The sequence below is a fragment of the Salvelinus fontinalis genome, chromosome 6, assembly GCF_029448725.1.
Source record: "Salvelinus fontinalis isolate EN_2023a chromosome 6, ASM2944872v1, whole genome shotgun sequence".
In the NCBI taxonomy this organism is placed as follows: domain Eukaryota; kingdom Metazoa; phylum Chordata; class Actinopteri; order Salmoniformes; family Salmonidae; genus Salvelinus; species Salvelinus fontinalis.
The window spans coordinates 59,525,519-59,531,533 of NC_074670.1; positions in this window are offsets into that span (position 1 = coordinate 59,525,519).

The following is a 6,015-nucleotide window of genomic DNA, read 5'->3' on the forward strand; positions in this document are numbered from 1 at the left end:
TAAAAAGCACACCAAAAAAAGCTAAAGATTATGTCTTATGTCAACTTAAACTGTGTTAAATATATAAAATTCCAGTTATGTTAATGCAAACCAGATTCAAAGCCATGGTACAAACTTACATGGATGACATAACTCGTCATATAACATTTTATATAGCCTTACATTGAAATTAGACTTTGACACATCATACATGGTTTTTATTTTGAAATTGAGCACCACAATATTGTATGTAGGAAGTTATTCTTGCTTTCATCACAATTTTTTCAGCAAAATGTTTCACCTAAGAATGAGCAGATGAGATGATGTACACCAGGTGTGTCAAACTCATTCCATGGAGGGCCTAGTGTCTGCAGGTTTTTCTTTTTTCCTTTCAATTAAGCCCTAGACAACCAGGTGTGGGGAGTTCCTAACTAATCAGTGACCTTAATTCATCAATGAAGTACAAGGGGGGAGCTAAAACCCACAGCCACTCGCCCCCGTGGAGATTGACACCTGTGATGTTTTGCGAGACACCAGATTGTTTTCAACAGCAATTTCAGAAACCTGTGCAGACACGCTTATGATAACCTTATCAATCACTTACAACAGTCTGGGCCTTTTGATCATAGTCCTATTTCCTGTTTATTAGAAACCTTTAATTTTGACAAAGAGACCGCTAAAACCCAGAGCAATGACACACCACCCTGTCATTCTTTGTGCCCTTTTGAACTTTAATGTTCTATTTTCTACGGATCACAAGGTTATGTATGATCAAGGTTATGTGTGAAATGTAAATGATTGGATAGTTTTGCAAATACATATATAACAATATTTATTTATTCATGTACAACATTCAAATGACTTCCCATATAAACTGACATTAGAAAAGCAAGGCACACAATTATCTTTGCCAGTAATTGGGTGTTGCTTCATGTTAGGATAATGAGAAATGGCTGAAGACTGCCGAGTGAGCGATTTCCCTGACGCTTGCCTAATGATGGTCTCTAAACACAAAATGATGTAGACAACTGTTACTTAAAGGGGTACAAATGCTTGTCTCTTTAGTGGAACCCTGTAAGGTATGCCCATTGTACCTTGAGTTATAGGTACATAATTGTACCCTCGCAGTTCATACCATTAAGAGCCAATAGTATACTTTAGGGCAGTGGTTCTCAACTTGGGGTACTAAAATGCAGATGAGAGGGTACTTCAGGAGTACTCCAGCCAGAGTAAAATTCATTTGGTGGTACAGTAACCAAAAGAGTTAGGGAACCACTGCCTCAGGGGATGAAACATGGTTGTTGTATTCAATGGCTTTCAGTCCTGTAGCCTTCACCAAGTGCCTAAGTTAATATTTTATCATAGAAATTCAACTTTTTATGGCAAGACATTACATATATCAGAAATCCATACTTTGACAGTCTAATTTTATCCCAACACAGTGGTCTGAAATCAGTAAATTACATTATGCTGGCTTGCAAAGTGATATTCATTCCTGTTTGAAGTGAGGAAATCCCAAAATGTGAACTTTTAATCACCCATAACCTGCATTTAGCATGACTGCCACAGTAGAAATATGTTTAAATGAGACTACGTAAACCATTTAAACAGGAACAACTATCTTACTAACGGGTGCAATAATTACTAATAGATTAGGTTAGTAATTTAAAGATAATGTTTTTTGTCTTTGTGTAACATAAGATCAATCTATCAATCAATCAATGTACATGCAAAAACACACAATGTGCATCTAAAAACAAACATGTTGAAAAACAAAAAAAACAACTAGCAATACAGCATCCTGGGAAATATGCTAATGAAGGGTGTGGTTTTGCACCCCAGGTAACAATACTGTACCCTAACCATACCCTTTTTTCTGAGAGTGTAAGACAAAGGGTAAGACAAATAAAATAAACAAAGAGACCACAACATATTTCTAAAGAGTCTCTGTGCTTAAAAGGGGCCTTGATCAGAACAGTGATACATGTTGTTCCACCATGTTGTCTGGGATAGGAGGAACAACCCATTAGAACAACAAAATGGTTTCAGTCACATATAAAGCATTTGAGGATGCTGACTGGCCACTGATTGCTATTGGAGAAAAAACATTTGTAGTGCCCTCTGAACAAGCAGAGATAGGCCCCAGTTGCTTTGACAGAGTCCCCTGAATTGTGTCTATGACGATGGGCCCATCACGTCAAAACCATTAAGACTGAGACTGGGTGACATGACGATGTATCGATCCCGTAGTGATGGATGGTCGAGTAAGATATAAAAGTGAAGTTCCCAGTCAAGGTAAAGTAGTGCAGTCCAGAGCCACCTAAGCTATTGTCATCATGCTGTCCTTAGCACTGTTCTACATTTTAGCTGTTATTTGCACTGCTCTACCACTGTATCCAGACACAAGCTTGGAACCCCAAGAAGGTAGGCAAGAGAATCTGTGGTGTCTTTGAATTCTTTTGATCTGACCATGTCTATGATGTACTATTTTAGGGCATGTCCAGCTGAAGCTTCCTTATGAGACATACTGTAAGATGTCTCATCTTTTCTTGGTGTCATTTATAGTGTTTATATTTCTGGTATTCATTCTTAGATCCCTATGCATAATGTTGTGAGTGCAATGTTGAACTCTGAAAGTCTCAGTTCATTATCGACAACCATGTCAAAAGTTTGGACACAGTTACTCATTCAAGGGTTTTTCTTTATTTTTAGATCAAAACTATGAAATAACAGATATAGAATCATGGAGTAACCAAAAAAGTGTTAAACAAATCAAAATATATTTTATATTTGAGATTCTTCAAAGTAGCCACCTTTTGCCTTGATGACAGTTTTGCACACTCTTGGCATTCTCTCAACCAGCTTCTTCAAGAATGCTTTTCCAACAGTCTTGAAGGAGTTCCAACATATGCTGAACACTTGTTAGCTGCTTTTCTCAATTTAAATCAAATCATCAAATCAAATTTTATTTGTCACATACACATGGTTAGCAGATATTAATGCGAGTGTAGCGAAATGCTTGTGCTTCTAGTTCCGACAATGCAGTAATAACCAACAAGTAATCTAACCTAACAATTCCACAACTACTACCTTATACACACAAGTGTAAAGGGATAAAGAATATGTACATAAAGATATTTGAATACGGCATAGGCAAGATGCAGTAGATGGTATAGAGTACAGTATATACATATGAGATGAGTAATGTAGGGTATATAAATATAAAGTGGCATAGTTTAAAGTGGCATGTAATACATGTAAGTGATACATGTATTACATAAAGATGGCAAGATGCAGTATATGATATAGAGTACAGTATATACATATGAGATGAGTAATGTAGGGTATGTAAACATTATATTAAGTGGCATTGTTTAAAGTGGCATACCACAATCACCTGACCTCAATTTGGTTGAGGTCAGATGATTGTGGAGGCCAGGTCATCTGATGCAGCACTCCATCACTCTCCTTCTTGGTCAAATAGCCCTTACACAGCCTGGAGGTGTGTTGGGCATGGTCCTGTTGAAAAACAAATGATAGACCCACTAAGTGCAAACCAGATGGGATGGCGTATCGCTGCAGAATGCTGTGGTAGCCATGCTGGTTAAGTGTGCCTTGAATTCTAAATAAATCACAGACAGTGTCACCAGCAAAGCACCATCACAATTCCTCCTCCATGCTTCACGGTGGGAACCACACATGCGGAGATCATCTGTTCATCTACTCTGCGTCTCACAAAGACACGGCCGTTGTAACCAGAAATCTCAAATTTGGACTCATCAGTCCAAAGGACAGATTTCCACCGGTCTAATGTCCATTGCTTGTGTGTCGTGGCCCAAGCAAGTCTCTTCTTTTTATTGGTGTCCTTTAGTAGTGGTTTCTTTGCAGCAATTCGACCATGAAGGCCTGATTCATGCAGTCTCCTCTGAACAGTTGATGTTGAGATGTGTCTGTTACTTGAACTGTGTGAAGCATTTATTTGGGCTGCAGTTTCTGAGGCTGGTAACTCTAATGAACTTATCCTCTGCAGCAGAGGTAACTCCGGGTCTTCCTTTCCTGTGGTGGTCCTCATGAGAGCAAGTTTCATCATAGCACTTGATGGTTTTTGCGACTGCACTTGAAGAAACTTTCAAAGTTCTTGAAATTTTCTGGATTGACTGACCTTCATGTCTTAAAGTAATGATGGACTGTTGTTTCTCTTTGCTTATTTGAGCTGTTCTTGCCATAATATGGACTTGGTCTTTTACCAAATAGGGCTATCTTCTGTATACCTCCCCTACCTTGTAACAACACAACTGATTGGCTCAAACACATTAAGAAGGAAAGACATTCCACAAATTAACTTTTAACAAGGCACACCTGTTAATTGAAATGCATTCTAGGTGACTACCTCATGAAGCTGGTTGAGAGAATGCCAAGAGTGTGCAAAGCTGTCATCAAGGCTGTCACGCCCTGACCGTAGATTGCTTTGTATGTTTCTATTTTTAGTTTGGTCAGGGTGTGATGTGGGTGGGTATTCTATGTTGTAGGTCTAGGTTTTCTGTTTCTATGTGTTTGGCCTGGTATGGTTCTCAATCAGAGGCAGCTGTCTATCGTTGTCTCTGATTGAGAGCCATACTTAGGTATCCTGTTTTCCCACTTGTGTTTGTGGGTGGTTATTTTCTGGTTAGTGTTTGTTGCACCTGTCAGAACTGTTCGTCGGTCGTTTTTTTGTTTGTGTATTCATTTTTGATTAAAAGTATTATGGATACGTACCACGCTGCACTTTGGTCCTCCTCTCCTTCTCCCGACGACTTTCGTTACAAAGGCAAAGGGGGGCTATAAGAAGACTCTCAAATATAAAATATATTTTGATTTGTTTAACACTTTTTTGTTTACTACATGATTTCATGTGTGTTATTTCATAGTTCTGATGTCTTCACTATTATTCTACAATAAAGAAAAACCCTTGAATGAGTAGGTGTTCTAAAACTTTTGACTGGTAGTGTAGGTCTAACACATCAGTCGGAATTGCAATACAAGATATATATAAAATGGCCGTGTCTCTTCACAGTCTCTTTGTGCAGTAAGGTGTCCTTTTATCTGTTTTTTTAAACTGGTTATTTTGCTAGCTTGAGTTACCTGGGGTGTCAGAGTTCCATGTAATCATGGCTCTATTTAATACTGTGCATTTCCCAGCCTCTGTTCTGGAACTTGGGACTGTGAAGAGACCTCTGGTTACATGTCTTGTGTTGTACCGATGACTGACCGAACTGTGTGCCAACTGCTTGAACAGACAGTTCGGTACCTTCAACACATCAATACCTCTCACAAAGATCAATAGTGATGCAGTCAATCTCTCATCTACTTTGAGCCAGGAGGGACTGACATGCATGTTACTGACACTGTCCCTCTGTGTACATCTAAGTGCGATACGTTCTGGACCAACTGCAATTGTCCTATGTCTTTCTTTGCAGCACATGACCACACAGCTGGGCAGTAGTCCAGTCTGGTCGACACGGATGTCAAAAAGGCAGAGCAATGCCCAATCATGGACAAACCTTTTCCCATTTTAGCAACCATTGAGTGTTTTGACAAGGTGAGGTGAGGAGACGCAGGTGAGGACACGCAGGTGAGGAGAGTGTATGTGAATGTTCTGAAATCCCATGACTCTTTGTCGTATGCAGAGGAGTTAGTCAAAAGGACAGTTGGTTAGTCAAAAGCAGCTAGTCACCCATATAACGTGAAAGCTTGCCATCTAGGGTTACACATAGCAGTTTAGTCTCCTCAACTTGCTCAATAGCCACATTATTCAATAATAGACCTAAACGAGGTTTAGCGTTGAGCGAGTGATTTGTCCCAAAAATTATGCTTTTAGTTTTTGAGATATTTAGCACCAGCCTATTGCCATACCCATTCTAAAACTGACTGGAGCTCTATGTTAAGTGTCTCAGTTATTTATTTTACGGTTGCAGCCGACATGCATACTATTGACTCGTCAGCGTACATAGACACATTTTTTGGTTACTACATGATTCCATGTGTGTTATTTCATAT